Source organism: Neophocaena asiaeorientalis, unplaced genomic scaffold (assembly GCF_003031525.2).
Source record: "Neophocaena asiaeorientalis asiaeorientalis breed wild unplaced genomic scaffold, Neophocaena_asiaeorientalis_V1.1 scaffold137, whole genome shotgun sequence".
Classification (NCBI taxonomy): Eukaryota; Metazoa; Chordata; class Mammalia; order Artiodactyla; family Phocoenidae; genus Neophocaena; species Neophocaena asiaeorientalis.
This window is the reverse complement of record NW_020171804.1, coordinates 1,780,331-1,796,818: the sequence shown is the minus strand read 5'-3', so window position 1 is coordinate 1,796,818 and position 16,488 is coordinate 1,780,331.

Below are 16,488 nucleotides of genomic sequence, written 5' to 3'. Positions count from 1 at the left end.
AAGGTCCTGTGGTGGAGTATGTAAGGTCAATCCACAAGTGAGACTGCACACAAAAATAAATAGTGTTCTCAAATGAAGCTGGATGCTTTTACTGGCTAGCTTCATGGATTATATCACATTTGTTACCATCTTTGTTTTAAATACTTCCCTTTATCGAGTTAGTCAATGACAATTTAGTCAACGGTCTCCATCTAATGGAAACAGCAGAACCCATCCATTCTGTGCTGCTGACAATTTTCATGTTCCCATTTGATGAGCACAGATGTCAACAGAGTTGGGAGGGGAGGTGGGCTTCTGAGCTGCGGGTTGAGGAACAGGCTGGAGCAGGCCAAGAGGGGAAGCAGAACGGCCCTTCTAGGCAAGGACAGAGGTATGTGATGGATGGTGTCTTGCTATCTGGGTCGAAGGGCTGGAGGCATGTGATGTGGGGATGCATCCAGGCTGGGGCTGTGGGCAGGGAGGGGCACAGTGGGTCATGAAGGTCATGCTGAGGGCACGGACTCACCCCATGGGCAGAGCCTGATTCTCAGATGTAAGGAGAAAACCTGGCTAGTTGTCAGCTTTGGGAGAGAGGACAGATTGATAGGGAGAGACTGGGGAAGAGGGACAAAGGGGACATTCCTTCCCAACAACCCAGATGGCCCAAAAGAAAGGGAAGAGAGTAAAATTCAATCTGAAGCTAGAGTTTTAAGTTACCTCCTGGAGATAGAAAAAGATACGATTTGGAGGTTTTCGATGTTTGAAAAAATGTAAAGTGTGAATGGAAAGCTCTAGACATAATGTTTAGAGAGAAGGACAAACAAGCCAGGTACCTCCTGAACCTGCACTGTGGTGACCACACTCTGGGAATTGTCACCACCAGGACAGAGCCCCAGGGTGCCACCCCTGAGCCTCTCCTCCACAGGTGTGTCCTGGAATTCACTGGACAATTCCCGAGCATTCCTCCCTCTGGAGGTCCCTCCTCTCGCCTGCTGGACCTTGTTCCCTGCAGCCTGAGGGGACTGGCCATCACAGCCAGTCTCCATCCCAGTCCTGAAATGGGAGAGTCCTTCTATGGGACACCACCACCATCCCCATGAGGTCACACTGTGATGGACCAGGGCTCCAGATAAAGACAAGGGTGGGAAAGGAGGGCCATGGGGCTGCTGGGAGTGGCAGACCTGTGGGTCGGTGCAGGGTTTCCTGGGCTCTGATACCCCGCTGACCACACGCATGCACACACCACACACCACACACCACACACACACCACACACACCTGGGAAAATTAATAAGGGGAAACAGCACTTAAAACGGAGTTGGCAGGCCAGAGGGGGAGCGCTCACACCCACCGCACTGAATCAACTGCAGACCCGACAGGAAGAGAGTGGCTGTGTTACTACCCAGCAGGAGGAAGGAAGAATGTCTCCTCCCCCGACAGCAGCCCAGCCAATGAGGGGCTTTCACAACTCAGCCAACGAAGAGTCGTTTGAAATTTCCAACGGACTCTGTTTATTACAGCCCCTCCCACCAACTCTGCTTTCTCTTCTGTAAAAGAACATTCCTCCCCTTTGTTCTCCAGACTGGCCTGTGGTTCGCCATTCATTGCATGTCCCAAATTGCAAGTCTTTGCTCTTTCTGAGTAAACCCATTTTTCTGGTAAAATAACCGGCTGTTTTATGTCAACACACTGTGCACACACCCCTCACACACATACCTATTCACACACACATACTACACATATATTTTTTAACATACTATTCATACATACATATTACAGTTATATACGCTACACGTTTCACGCATTTCATATGTGCACAATGACAAATCCATCACATCAATTACAAAATCGTGTGATTCCTTAGGTCAGGAGGATGCATGCTGGTGGGCTTCCCTCTCTGGCCTCTGCCCAGTCCTCCAGATCCCTGGACAGAGCTGTGCGGGTGTAGAGACCTGCACTGCTGGGCAGAGGGTGACCCGTGGGGCCGGCCGAGAGTCGGAAGGGAGAGACAATCCGCATGAAGGTCTGGCTCTGCAGCGATGAGCTGCCCTGCCCACCTCGGCTGGCCCCTGGACGCGGGGCTGCTGGCTGTGGGTGTACAAGGAGGGCACGCTCACCTGCATGGGGGAGCCAGAGCACAGTTGCCTTAATAGAAGGAGCAACAGCGCAGGAAACTCTAACCAGGGCTTTGTAGGCTATGCTGCTCTTCCAGAAACGGTTTCCTCGTCACCTTTTTCTCGCGGTTCTTTGGTCCTCACCAGGACCAATGTCCTGAGTGCTTTGTGCACAGCGGTGATCTGGGCCTATCTGATTCTCAGGGGGCCGGCTTCTGTTGATGGAGGACCACCAGGAGGTCTTGGGGCAGCCTCCGGAGGTGGCACACAAGGTGCGTGAGGCTTGATTATGGCTTTATAAGTGCTGCTGTGATGACACACTCTGGTGATGGAATGTGGGCTTTTCAAAGAAAAAAGGCAAGCATGACCTTGATATAGTTTGGTTTCCTAGAAAGGCTCTATGCTTCCTCCTCCTGATGCCTTCTCTTCTGCCTTTCCTGCCCCCTAGTACAGTGACCTGGTGTCACCTTGAGGTCTTCTCTCCAAATCCCAGCACGCAGTCCCGCACCCCTGGTGCAGGCGGGCCGTTGCCCCTCTCGCACTAAGAACGTGGCTCAAGAGGCCAGGCCATGACCGGTGTGGGACTGGGGCATCTGAAAGCAATGCCTGAGAAGGTTGAAATGACAAGAAAGTGAGTGACACACGGGTCCAAGCAGAAGAGTGACGTGGTAAGACTTTAATTGATTTATTTTTTTATTGTGGTAAAATACACCTAACATATATTTACCATTTTAAGCCAACAACTCAGTGGCATTAAGTACCTACCTACTGTTGTGCAACCATCCATCTCCAGAACATCTTGCCTTCTCAACCTGAGACTCCGTCCCCATTAAACCCTAACTCCCCACCTCCTTCCCCAGCCCCTGGCGACCACCTTTCTACTTTCTGTCTCTATGAATTTGGCTATTCTAGGGACCTCACATAAGTGGACTCACACAACACTTGTCTTTATGTGACTGGCTTATTCCATTCAGCATAACGTCCTCAGTGTCCATCCATGCTGTTGCATGTGTCAGAATTTCCTTCTCTTTTAAGGCTGACTACTATTCCATCTTATGTATATATCATTTTGTTTACCCATTCACCTGTTGATGGACATTTGGGTTGTGTCCATCTTTTGGCCATTGTGACTAATGCTGCCATGAACATGGGAGTGCAATTACTGCGTCAAACAGACACTTGATTAATTTTGATCCTACTTATCTCCTGATGCTTTTAAAGTGATAGAATATCTTCCTCTTCTTGAACATCCCTTGTTATTCGGTTTCCTGAAGTAACTTTCCCTACACCCACACACACCCAGCAGGCCTGTCAGGTCTACCTTCAAAATACATCACTAGGCTGAAAATTCTCACTGGCCCTATGTACCCCCGAGCACCGGGTCTGTGGCTCAGGGCACTGCGGGCTCCCAGGAGTTCTCTCCCTGAAAACAGCCTCCAGAGGCAGCACCCGGGCCTCCCACCTCCTCCCGGCCTCCACAGACCCCCTGAGGCTCCTTCCTCATGTGGCTACAGGTCTCACTTGCTAGCCTCTCATCCTCAAGGTTTCCAATGCCCATTTCTAGACCAGCTGCCCCAAGCTGGCCTCACCTTTACCTGATTCACTCTTTTATTTATAACCTTTATGTGGCCAGATACTACATCTTACATTTTGTATTAACCCTGCCTTTTATTTTCTGTATTTCTGATCTGGGGTTTGGTTGATGCTAAAGAGATTGCCCTTGCCCGCACCCTCAGGGCTAGCCAAGTCCTAGAGACAGGACAATTCACCAAAGAGCATACTTTTCCAAAGCAAACCAACCGGGGTTCCCTGGTGGCACAGTGGTTGAGAGTCCGCCTGCCGATGCAGGGGACGCAGGTTCTTGCCCCGGTCGGGGAAGATCTCACGTGCGGCGGAGCGGCTGGGCCTGTGAGCCATGGCCTCTAAGCCTACGTGTCCGGAGCCTGTGCTCTGAAATGGGAGAGGCCACAACAGTGAGAGGCCCGTGTACAGCAAAAAAATTTAAAAAAAGCAAACCAACCAATGCACAGGCCACATCCCCACCACCTCATTTATGGGGCTCTCACAAGCCACTGTCCCTGCCCTAATCACCCCAGGGCCAGGTTCCAGACAACTAAAGGCAGCCCCTGTGCCTCAGATCCCATTCAGGTTACTCAAACTAGCCAATCCTAAGCCTGCTTGCCCTCCCTCACCCGTTCCTCCCCGCGGAAGCCGCAGTAAAGACTTCCTTCTCACGCTGTTTGCCCGCGACCAACCCGGGTGCTTCCCTGTGTGGCCCCTCCTACAAACTGTGAGTAACAAACTCTCTTTCCCATGACAGTCCCTCCTGCTCTGTTGGCATTTGCTATACCTAAGTAATGACAAAATCTACATTTTTTAAAAGATGCCTATTTATCTTTTGATTGTCTGTCTCCCCTACCAGAGTCTAAGGCCCACAAAAGCAGGACTTTTTTCTCTGCTGTACTTGGTTCATATTCATTGCTCAATACAATGAATCAAAGTTTGAAAAAAATTTTGCTGACCTCCAAAACCTCATTGGGAGAGACTTTGTTAAGCACTCTTCTCATATCCCCAAGATTGGGCATCTCCTAAGGCCTGTTACCTGACACTCTTATGTAAAACAGATAGCTAGTGGGAAGCAGCCGCACAGCACAGGGAGATGCACAGCTCACCTATTCTTTGATCTTTGGTTTTGAACGTGCTACGTTCTGAACATGCACATTCCCCCAGAATTTGTATGTTGAAACCCTAACCCATGAGCACTGAGCCCTCACGAATGTGATTAGTGCCCTTAGAGAAGAGGTTCCAGGACTTTCCTCTCCCTTCCGCCCTGTGAGGACACAGTGAGAAGGCAGCCGTGTGCAACCCAGAAGAAGATTTTCACCAGAACCGGGCCATGCTGGCATCCTGACCTTGGACTTTCAGCCTTCAGAACTGTGAGAAGTCAATGTCTGTTGTTGAAGCCCCCAGTGAATGTGACTCCTCTTACAGCAACCCAAACAGAACAGATTCCAGAGTCTTGTCCCTTCCTTCTGCTTAGCTGAGCTGCAGGCCCATGGCTCTAACTGCTTGGTAAGCAGTTCTGCTGTTGGCCTCGTGTCCACGTATAGTCACTGGCCCTACCTTTGGCATTCAGTGGTGATGACCCTTTGGAGCAGAAGAGGCCCTTGTGTAGCATTGTTTCATTTACAGTTTACAGATGGTAAAACAAAGGCCCAGGGAGGGGATGCGACTTGACTAATGACATGCAAAATGCTGGAGCTTGAATAAAAATCTGAGAGACATCTGTGCTCTTTCCAAATATACCATTCTGCTTTTCTCGGTTAATTTGTAAAATCACAATAAAAGGTATCTGTTTCCTAATAACAAATTGCTACCATCAACAGCAAAGAACAGTTCTGAAGCATGTTTGCATCTCTTACCTAAGCTCGTAGATGTCATGTGGCTTCACGCTGCAATTCAGCATCTTCTCCTTTTCTTCCAGTGGGTATCTCCTGGAGTCTCCACCCCTTCGTCACCTCGGGGCATGTGATGCCCCATGAGAGCCGTCCAGGCCCTGACCCTTCGTGGTCAAGTGCTCCGAATCCCCCAGCACCTTCTTTTGTATCTGTTCAGCCCAGGCTCCCAGGAGAAGGTTCTGGAAGACTATCAGTGCCTAGCCTATGTGTCAGCTCCATCTGATGCAGACTCACGCTCACCGGTCAGAGGGACCTGAAAGCCATTCACAGCCCACTTAGCAGGATATGAGAGTTGAGATGCAGAGAGAGGCTCCAGGGTGAGAGGAAGGGCTGTCCTTTCAAGGCAGTGCAGCCGATATTCTCAGACTTGGTCACCTTCTAAGAAACCATGCACCATCCAACAGCTCTCCCATAGCCAAGGGCACAAACTCTTCTTTCTGCTAGATTCTGCCCATCTGGGAACATGCTCAAACCTGTCACCAGTATAAGGAAAATTGCCTTGGCATTATATCCAGCTGACACCCTGCAGCTCTTTGCCTGCCAAATAAACTTCTGAACAGAGCTGTCTACACTTTCCCACTCCACACCTTCCTGTGATGTGCTGTTCTCTCACAGCCACCAGTGTGACCTTCTTAATGGCTCCTGTTACCTGTTCCAGAGCTGCCAATGTCATTATGTCACTCTTAGGTTAGTCTTGAAACTGAGTTCCTCAAAGGTGCCATGTTCCTCCCCCAAACCCAGGCCCTCTGTTCTTGTGCTTGTCTAGCAGGACTCTGGTAGGAGTGGTGGGACAGTCAGTGTCCTGGGAAAGAAGCTCCAAAAATAACACTAAGCTCTTCAAAGTCGGCTTCTAAGATCAGTGCCGGCAACACAAAGTTCCCCATGTTTAGCTCTTATTACTTCCAAAGCTCTCCAAGCATATATATTTATTTTCAATCTCACTGCAACTCTGAGAGGTAGGTAGGGTCTTATTCCCATATTAAGTGGAGGGGAAGTTTGGAGATCCCAAGTCACCCAAAATCCGATCACACTTACATCTCTGATAGAGATTCCTCAATATGTGTCTACGACATGGCAGGAAACTCTAATTAGAGTTAATGGATAAAAAGATATGGGGATCTTTCTTAAAACAATCTAATCCTCCAAGAAATTTATGAAATGATCTCATCTCACCCAACTCTTCCATCCTTCGTTTCCCAGAAGATTTATTTGCTATTATCTGCATGGGAAGGACAGAAATGTATCCTCTGTCAGCCTTTGGATCTCACTTGTCTACACCCTTCTTACTCTGCCAGCTTGGTTTCCCTCAAAAAGACTGTGCTCATGACCACTTCAGTTCCTTTCTTCAGAATACCCACCCTATCCCTAAACATATGTTCAAATATTTCCCATTTTGAGACACATCTTAATCTTTTTCGTAAGGCTTCCTTGAATACTCCAGCCTCAACTGATAGCTCTTTCTCACAAAAGCCCATGTTAATGCATGTGCTTTCATAATAGGAAGAGTAAATTCAAATGCCTCCACCAGGGACTGGGCCCTTGACATAAGCATGAAAAGCGGTCAGTGAACATCAGCAGGAATTCTTGCTCCTCTTTAAAAGCAACTCCTGGCATACATTTGGAAACACAGGCTGACCAGGCAAAATGCACATTTGATGTAGATGCCATCTTGTTCCTGCGCCCTGAGTGCCCTTCTGTTAGATGTGATCATCCACCGTCATTTGTTCTGTCCTCTTTCATGAATAGAGTTGCTAAGTAATGCAACGTAGACATGATGTTGGAAAGGGAAATTCAAAATGACATCAAAAGGAATTTAACTAGGGCGAGGAACGTGATCAGAGCTATACTTGATGGAGTTGAATAAAGTGTCAGAGTTAACCATCTGTGAGACAAGAGACAGGTCAAAGGAGAGAACATTCGGTTGGGCAACCATCCAGGTGGGGCAGTGGAGACTCAAGTCAGGTTTGCTGTAATGGGTGTAGTGAAGGGAGGAGAAAAATTCAAAGGCATTTTGTGTGAACATTGTAAATTATCTTCACTGGCGATTTTAGGTGCTTAAAATAATTCATCAGGATCCTCATCCCAAAGTGTTTACAGTTATCCTCTCAGGGGGTAGAAGACCTCCACTCCCTCTGAGACCCTCATTCCCTGTGAGGCAAGCCCAGTCCCTGGTTCTGGAAGAGCCTTCCTCAGATAGACTGTGACAACAAGCACAGCATGCTCTCACCCTGTTCTCAACATCCAAGTCCAAACTACACTCTGTCCTTTCAGCACCAGAATCCCCAAACGCCTGCATGTACTTGCCTGTCGTAACGTCCTACCGCTCCCCCTTTTCTGAAAACTCTGTCAGCTGTCTGATGCCGGCTGGATCTCATTCTCACCTCATAGCCCTCCTCCAGCCTTTTATCACACCTGAAAGGTGGTTCTCCCTTGAGGACTCTGAGGCTCCTGCAGCCCCTCAGAAGAAGCTTCACTTTTCATCCCACATATCTCTGGGTCAGAAAGTGGGTTGGGGTTCACACTTCACCTCACGCTCTTAAAATAAAAATTCTTGAGATGAATGCCTCTCAACTATACTACCCCCCTCCCCCTCACAGCCCAGGCCTTGAATCCCTCTTACTGCTTATCTCACAGAAGGTCACTCCCCCCACTCTCTTAATGACACTGGCTCTGGTACAAGTCCCACCATCATTCTGGGAGCCTCCAGCACATATATGGATGACCTATTCAGACCTTGGCCTCTCAGATCCTGAGATCTTCACCTCCAAGAACCTTCTCATCAAGTCTTCCTCAATTGCCTGTTTCCAAGGCTATCCTAGATTTTGTCACCACCTACAGCTGCTTCACGTCTAGTACCTATGAGGAAGGCCTGCTGCTTGTCTACGATAATCTCACTTTCTTCCAGTTGACCTATGTGTCTACTCTCCTTCTGAGTATTCCTCTTTTGTTCTTACCATCCGTAAACCCTCTTCCTCAATTCTCTCATTTTTGTAGTTTATTTTTTATCTGACATATAGTAAAATTCACTCTTTTTGGTGTACAGTCTGGTGTACAATGAATTTTGACCATTGCAGAGAAACGTGTAAACATCACTACAGTCAAGATGCAGAACAGGTTCATCATCCCTAAAAGTTCCCTGAGGCTGCCCTTTGTATTAAATCTCTCCCTTAGCCCCAACTGCAGATCTGATCTGTGCTGTGCCCCTGTTTGACTTTTCTAGAATGGAAATCTAACCAGGATGTCAGTGACCTTAATCCATGACAGAAATCACATTCACCCAGTTATTCAAGGGAGACATTTAAGAATCATCCTAAACAATTCCTTCTTCAGACCCTACATCTAATCAGTTACTGTGTCTTAATATTTATGGAATCCCTTCAGTGAGCTAGGAGAAGTAAGAAAAAATGAGTTATAGGGGTTTCACACATAGGCAGCATGGCTTTGATATAGATGGTCATTATTCTTCAGTTTTACTTGAGGCTGAACACAGATTTTATCATTGTTGATGTTAGGAGAAAGAGTTGAGAAGGTTTAGGACAGAAAACTCCTAAGCTTTTTAGACTGTAGCCTTCTTTTGGAAAAGAGAATATTGCTATAGTATTTATATGTGATATATTTTACTGGAATAATTCCTCATCAGGGGATTGTGATAACCTTTCACAATGTATAGCGTTCCTATATAAATAAATATTGGAGCAAACTATATGCTTTATTCTTCCACACGTTTTGTGGCATATTTTCTAGTGTGAATCTTACTATGAGTAAGATACCTCTTCTGTCTTGTCAGGAACTTCAGAGTATCCATGATCTCTCTTTTTTTAATAGAATTCTATTATATTCTTCTTATCCCATGATCTCTTACTGCTTGTCCATCTACCTTTTCACTCCCAACAGGTCATTTCTTACAGATTGTAAGTAAGCTCAAATTTCCTCCCAATTATAAAGCAAAGCACTTCACCACCACCCCGCCCCAAAGCCTCCCCATCTCTCTTCTCCCTCATACTTGTACCTCTGTGAGGGCTGTTTCTAGTCTGACTTGGTTTCCTCATCTTCCACTCCCTCTGTCTTCTGCAACCCAATTCTTCTCAGTTATCAGCATTAGTCCACACGACTGATGCTCTCAAAGGCAGGAGTACTTGATCTTAGGTCCACAGACCTTAGGAATCCATGGAAATAATCTGAGGGGTCCATGATTGGTGGAGAAAAATGTATCTTTATTTTCATTAACCTCCTACTGAAATATAATGCATCTTTAAGCTGTGAATATAGGTAACAAACACAAAGGTATTTGCATCATTTGTGTTTTCGCCACAAGTATAGGTCAGAGATATATTTATATCGCACTATAGTTGTTGCAAAAGTCTCAAAATATCACTTTATCATTACTTTCACATGATGGTATTTAAAATGTTAATAGTATAAGTGTTGCTATCAAAGATCAATTAGAAATATTTTTACAACTGAAATTCAATTTCAGTATGATTGTTTTATTTTGTAATGTTCTGCACCTTATTTTATTCATTTAGAAGCATTATTCTGAGAAGAGGTCTGTCAAGAGAGCATACTGTTGAAGTTTGGTGACACAGACATCACCAAGTTTAAGACTCCCAGCTCCAGGTCAACAGTAAACTCTGTAATAATAATTTTACAAACATCAATTTAACTTTTGTCAAGCTTTATCATCCTTGACCCACGGGCACACCTCTTTCCTCAAATACCAGCTTCCCTTTCCCTGACCCCTAATTTCCTGTTTCCTTCTCCCATCCACTTTTCTGGCTGACATTCTCCATGTCTGTTGAAAGCTCAGGCTGTTTCATATGCCAACCAAATGTCGGTATCCTCCTGAGCCATCCTCCCCTTTTTTATTCAGTCCTTCTAACCATCATGTCTTATCCCACAGCTTTAATTACTCCCGATGAAGAGACAGGTCACAAAGTTACGTTTTAATTCAGACCACTGCCTTAGATGATCCAAAATCATCTGCACTCAACATATCAAAAACTGGGTTCAAAATCTTGCTCTGACACACCCTCTCTGCAATACAACTAACAGTGATATAGAAACCATCCTGTTCATGCTTTCCCTGAAGGCAAGTCCACTCATCCAACCAGGAAAACTTTCACACCTTCCTACTCTCACTGAACATCAAATCTGTTCTCAAATCCTAAAGATTCTACTCCTAGGTCTCTTCTAAATGTGTCTACATCCTTCACTCTAAAGCTCCACCCCCAGTCTCCCTACAAAGGCTGCATTCCCTCCATCTATTTTCTTTGTGGCTGTAGTTAACTTTTAATACAAATCATTGTACAATAGTGTCCTTGGGAAAGCATATCGAGAGCTTTTCACAGCACTCAAGACAAAAAAGACACATTTTCAAACACCCCACAAGACCCCTCAACCCTTCTCTTCTGGGGGCCGGCCACGTGGCTCACCATTGTGGTGGGCCCCCTGCTTCCTCTCCACCCTAGGTCAATGTAGGTTCTTTCCTTCTTAGACACCACTCTCTCCAATCTACTCCCCATCCTACCATCAACCAATTAATTCAATCTAATCAGTGTTGGATGGCCTTTTTTTTTTTTCAGTACACGGGCCTCTCACCGTTGTGGCCTCTCTCGTTGCAGAGCACAGGCTCCGGACACGCAGGCTCAGCGGCCATGGCTCACAGGCCCACCCGCTCCACGGCAATGTGAGATCTTCCCGAACCAGGGCACGAACCCGTGTCCCCTGCATCAGCAGGCGGACTCTCAACCACTGTGCCACCAGGGAAGCCCTGCCTTTTTTTCAATAATAATAATTTTAAAAATCTAATATCACTTCTGAATTCAGGGAAGAATTCCCTCCTGGTATCTCTGGGTTAGGGGTTTCTACTCCCCCTCTATATCGCCATAGCACATTGTACATTTATAGCACATTGGAATCTCGTGTTATCTAGGACAGTTGCAGTTTTATATTTATTTATATGTACTGTGTAATTATTTATTTAAGCCTCCCTGCCTCCAACAGAGGGAGGCCAGTAATCTACAGAAATTGAGGAGATCAATCCACCTTGAGCTGGATCCAGAATGCCAGAGACCCATTCACTGGGTCATTATTTCAGCAAATATCTAGTCAACCTACAGGTGCAAACGTCTAATCTTGATTTAAATATAAAATAAGAAGGTGGTTGCTAAGGAACAGAAGCTTTCCAGCTTTGCTCTTTCATCCCCTAGGCTCTGGCACCAATTATGTCTGCAACCATCATTCCTTTCTTGGAAAATCCATCTTTAGACTTGCGTTTTGCGACTTCATGAGCGTGATGAAAAGTTCCATCACAAACAGTGCCCTGGAGGAGCTGATGCGTTTGTGATTTTCCTTAGGTAAATGGTTCAGGCAGCCAATTTGACTGTTTAATGTGTGAGGCATGCATAGCTTGCTCCTGAGCTCAGGGCTCTGAGAAAAAATGAGTAGAGTAGGTTATCTTCAAAGGTGTTATCAGGGTTTTAGACAGAAGGAAACAATAGACATGCCAAGTAAAGCTGTGATGTGAAAATTACTGTAATTATCAGGGATAAATAAATTTGAATTGGCACATCGTCAAGGATAGCTCATGCTTGGCCCCATCTTCTCCCTTGCTTTCACCGTCTGTGTTCATTTTCAGGACCTCTGGAAGCAGAGCATGGGCATGATCCAAGGCAGAATTTTTTGTTGTTGTTATTGGTTTTTTGGAGAGTAGAAGGCATGACATGAATTATTAGACATACTCTAACAACTCTGAATCAATGAAGAGAGGACACTTTTAAAATCACAGCTAAATGGAATCCTAGTGACTTTGTAGGTGCTAGTGAAAAATAATAGAGATCTGGGCTTTATACAGGTCTCCAGATAACCTTTTGCTTATCTTGTTCTCTTAGAAATACCACTTTCCTATCCTCCCACCTGAGGTCCAAGAACCGACTGCCCTCCACTGCAATTCTTGCCTTGATTCTCCTCTGCCTCAGAGAACAGGTCCTTCTCTGAATGTGCTAAACACGCCATTTCCTCACCTTCTGTCTCATCAAACTGCTTGTCTCTAACTGGCCCGTTCTTCTTATTTCCCTCCTTTCAACTGCACAGACTATGGAAACTCCACATCCTTTGTGTGAGAGGTTCAAAGAGCACCCCACGAGGAGGCCACCAGGAGGCACCTGAAAGGAAGAAGACACAGAAAGGGAAGGAAGGAAGTGCTGAAAAGAGGCCCAGACTTCCAGATGATGTCTGCAGGTTGCAGGAGCATTGGGGAGAAATAATCATATTGTCAGGATCAAATCATAGGATGTTTGCAAAGTACCTGCTATGTAGGTCTCAACAAATGGTGGCCATTATTACTTTTATTTTAGTGAATGTACAAGGCTAAGGATGTGGCTTTGGCCATAGGTAACCCAAAGATCACCAAAACGAACCATGTTGTCGAAAGGCAAGCATAATACAGTCACGTGAAAATAAAATGTAAACAAGTCACTTTGCCCCTTTTCAGGGAAAGACTCATCTCCTCTGCCCAGAAATGGAAAACCTATTGCTGGATTTTCCAGTGTTTCATTATTAAAAACAACTCTTTGATATGGTTCTGGATGTGTTTAAAGATTTCTTCCTATTTACTTAGGTGAGATACCAAAAAGTGGATTCACTAAACCTAAAGAATGTAATTTTTCAGATGTTTGCCTCATTCTACCAGTGTGTTTCTCAGATTATAACAGGCCCTGTTCATTAATATCAACATTGGATCAGCTAGTCTTTTCTGATGTGCTAAGAAAAGAATCCCATTCTTAATTTACATTTAAAACTTCTAATTAATTTTTAATGTGTACTTCTAGCAGTGTTAGAGTTTAATTTCTAGTGAACTTCATTTTTAATTCCCAGTGACATTTAACTTATTCATATATATTTTTTAGCCATTTGTATTTATTCTTTTATGCCTCTATTCTGGTCGGGGCAGGGGAGATATTCCTGATCTTATATATTTTAGACCTCTTTATGTATTATGTGTGCCTAATCTATAATATCTACTGAGCATTCTTTCTCAGTATGTCATATGTATATTTTATTTTTGAGTATTTTCCATTGTTTTTAAATTTGAAAGATTTTTTCCTATCAAAGGTCAGACACAATTGGGTCATTTGTAGTGACGTGGATGGACCTAGAGACTGTCATACAGAGTGAAGTAAGTCAAAGAGAAAAACAAATATTGGATATTAACACATATACGTGGAATCTAGAAAAATGGTACAGATGAACCAGTTTGCAAGGCAGAAATAGAGACACAGATGTAGAGAACAAACATATGGACGCCAAGGGGAGAAAGCGGGGATGGGGATGGTGATGGTGGGATGAATTGGGAGATTGGGATTGACATACATACACTAATATGTAGAAAGTGATAACTAATAAGAACCTGCTATGTAAAAAATAAAGTAAAATTCAAAAAAATAACAAAGATAAAAGAATTTAAAAAAAGGTCGGATATAAATCCATCCTTATTTTCTTCTAAAATTTTAATTTTATAGTTGCTATTATTTTGATGTTTTAAAATAAACTTATTGTTGAGACATGGTAGATAATAAATCTCTCAACTAATTTATTTACGCTTAGTTATCCAGCTCTTCCCAGATCATTATTAAAACTCTCCTCATTCTGTGTGAAGTTCATCTATACTCAGGATATATAGCTTGGCTTCTATTGTATAAGTATCTCTGTCTATTCCCATTCAGAATTCTAATAGTTACATATTAACAGGGTTGTTTAGGATCTAGTAGAGAACTACTATAAATGTTTTTGAAATTGTATACTATGTATTTTCCACATAAATTCTAGAATAATCTTGGCAATTTTTCCCCATCCCATCTCCCAAGCGATCCCACTGATTGGGCCTGTGTTAAACACTAACTGGGAAAGGATTTTCATCTTTACAATATTAAGTCTTCCAACCCCTGGACATGCTCTTTGTTCACCCGACATGAACCCTAAACTTTCCTATTGAATGTAGTTCCACAGTACAGATCTATCTGTTACTGTAATTAGGAATGCCCTTTGTTTCCATTTGAATATCTTCATAATTACTGCTGAAAATATACAATGAAGCTATGATTTTCCTTTTTTTAAAAAAAATTCTGATCACTATGTCTTACTCTGTAAAAAAATCTAATGGGGGCTTCCCTGGTGGCGCAGTGGTTGAGAGTCTGCCTGCCGATGCAGGGGACGCGGGTTCGTGCCCCGGTCCGGGAAGATCCCACATGCCGCGGAGCGGCTGGGCCAGTGAGCCACGGCCGCTGAGCCTGCGCGTCCGGAGCCTGTGCTCCGCAACGGGAGAGGCCACAACAGTGAGAGGCCCGCGTACCGCAAAAAAAAAAAAAAAAAAAAAAAAAAAAAAAAATCTAATGGTATTATTTGAGTATATTAGGTAAACAATTATATAATCATATATTCTGCAAATGATAATATTTATTTGTTCCTTTCCAGCACTTATTTCTTTTTCAACCTTGTTTCTCTTGCTAGCGTTTCCAGAATAAAATTAAAAAGCCATAAGGATGCTCTTAACATTTTCTGATTACAATAAAGGAGTTTTAACTATGTTACAGCAAAGCATACCATCTGTTGCTGTATGATAGACATTCCTAATCACATTCCACGTTTAATAATTTTTTAATCACGACTAGATATCTGGTTATTTCAAGTTTATTTTATTAGCAAAATTAACTATTAAAAGTGGTCTATCAATATAAAAATGTAATGTGGTCTCTTCATTCCTTAGTGAAAACCTACCTGATGATGACAATTAGTATTTTAACATACTGTTTAATTCAGTTTGCTAGTATGTTCGTCTATTATTGCCGCATCTGTGTTCATGAATACATTTATCTGAATTTTCATCTATTGGATTTGTGTGAGGTTTCATACTATTTTTTTTCTTATGTGCTTTAGGGAAAACGAAACCACTTTTCTTACACAGCTGTGGTTAAAGGCAGGATTGTATCTAAAGTGCTTTGTCTAGTCCCTGACAAGTACTATCAGTAATAGCTTAAAAAAAAAAAAAATGTTGCTCGTTTGGGGTTTATTCTAAAAGTAACAGATGCCCATAAAGAAATGTTTGAAAGTAGAATTTTTCACACTATTAGCACCAACGGCAGTAATGTGTGGGCTTATCCCACCTGGAGCTTGAATATATAACATATCTTTAATTCCTTGGCTTAAAAAGTTTATCTTCTAGGGGAGATTTCAGATGTAAATACTTGCTTTAGTTGTAATTTTTTGCAGAAGAGGTGGGACAGCTTTTGTTATGCTTTGGCAACAAACAGCCTCAATGCACGTTTATTTCTCTTCCCCTCATCACCACTCTAGGGGGGCTGGGGCTCGGCTGTGTGCCATCCTCACTTTCAAGCCCCCTCTGAAGGGGCAGCGGTAGCTGAACCAGCTCACTGTCGTGTAGGGGACCCAGGCTTGCAAGTCAGGCGACCGCCCCCGGAAATGCCCCGTCACACCTGCTGCCTGGAGATGTTGAGAGTCGGCGGGGCCAGCAGGTCAGGTGGCCAGATGGAGACTGGAGGTGTTTGCAGGATGGATAAAAGACAATCAAGCCCCTCACCTCAAGGCAGGGAGTTTCTGCTCTGTCTCATGGGCCCTGGGCCTGCCCAAGGCCTCCCAGCCAGGAGTATCCGGTGGAATGCACGGGAAGAGGGTGAGAGCAGGGTCTCCTCCACCCTCGGCAGTAGACGGGCCTTGCCGTGCTCCACGTCCTGCCACCAGCGCTCCTCTCCTGCAGACAGCACCCAAGTGCTCCCCTTTCCAGCACACGACCCCCGTCTGTGACCCTTTCGTGCACAGAGCTCCCCTTTGCAAGCACAGAGCTCAGGCTTTTTGGGCTCCGGTCACTTCATCTCCTACGTCAGCTCCCTGGGTTGTCTCCTCGCTCCTGTGTGCTGTTGAAGC